Raw genomic sequence first — 896 nt, forward strand, 5'->3', positions numbered from 1 at the left:
CACCCAATTGTGTAACGGAGTCCACTTCATGCTTTCCTCCTCTAGTAGCCTTGCGAGGTCTACTATATTATGAATTATGGACCGCCATTTCCTCAATCTTGTTCCATGTTTGATTGTCATCAACTTCGGTGAACATTCCATTCGATCCCATGTTGAGAATGTTCCTTGAATCTTCATATAAACCATTCCAAAATTGTTGTACCAAGAACCATTCGCTAAGTCCATGGTGAGGACATGAGCGACAAATTCCTTTGAACCGCTCCCTAGCTTCATACAAAGATTCTTCATCCCTTTGCTTAAAACCCGTAATTTGAGCTCTTAGCATGTTAGTCTTTTCCGGTGGGTAGAATTTTTTGTAGAAAGCTAGAGCCAATTTCTTCCAAGAATCAATTCCGAGAGTGGCCTTATCAAGGCCTTTCAACCATTGTTTCATGGTGCCAATTAGAGAAAAAGGAAATAAGACCCATCGAATTTGGTCTTGAGTTACACCGGTTTGAGAAATCGCATCACAATAGTCGCAAAAGGTTTCCATATGAGAATGAGGGTCTTCACTAGGCATCCCCCCAAATTGGCTCCTTTCGACTAATTGGATAAAGGCGGATTTGGCAATAAAATTTCCGGTTAGATGTTGTGGTGTAGGAGTACCATTGGGTAGGTTCTCCTCGGTGGGTACGGAGTGTGATGAAAACTTAGGCATTGTAGGTTGATTTTGTGGGGTATTGTGTAATGGGTTCTCCTCTCCTTCTATTGCGAAAGGGTTGATGAACTCAATAGTTGGTTGAATAACTTCACTAATACCTCTCAAATTCCTCCTAGCAAGTCTCCTATTGTTTGTTAAGGTTCTTTCAATTTCACGATCAAAAGGTAACAAGTCACCTTGTGATCTTCTAGACATG

The 896-nt window shown here is 41.2% G+C and overlaps 1 non-coding gene across 1 annotated transcript; it reads left to right on the plus strand.

Annotated features, from left to right (window-relative positions):
• The first annotated feature begins 218 nt into the window (after nt 1–218).
• LOC141593736 (small nucleolar RNA R71) lies at nt 219–325 on the plus strand. Its single transcript, XR_012521804.1, has one exon. It is a non-coding gene; the product is annotated as a small nucleolar RNA R71 (small nucleolar RNA).
• Nucleotides 326–896: the final 571 nt, after the last annotated feature.

The sequence above is a fragment of the Silene latifolia genome, chromosome 7 (assembly GCF_048544455.1).
Source record: "Silene latifolia isolate original U9 population chromosome 7, ASM4854445v1, whole genome shotgun sequence".
NCBI classification, from domain to species: domain Eukaryota; kingdom Viridiplantae; phylum Streptophyta; class Magnoliopsida; order Caryophyllales; family Caryophyllaceae; genus Silene; species Silene latifolia.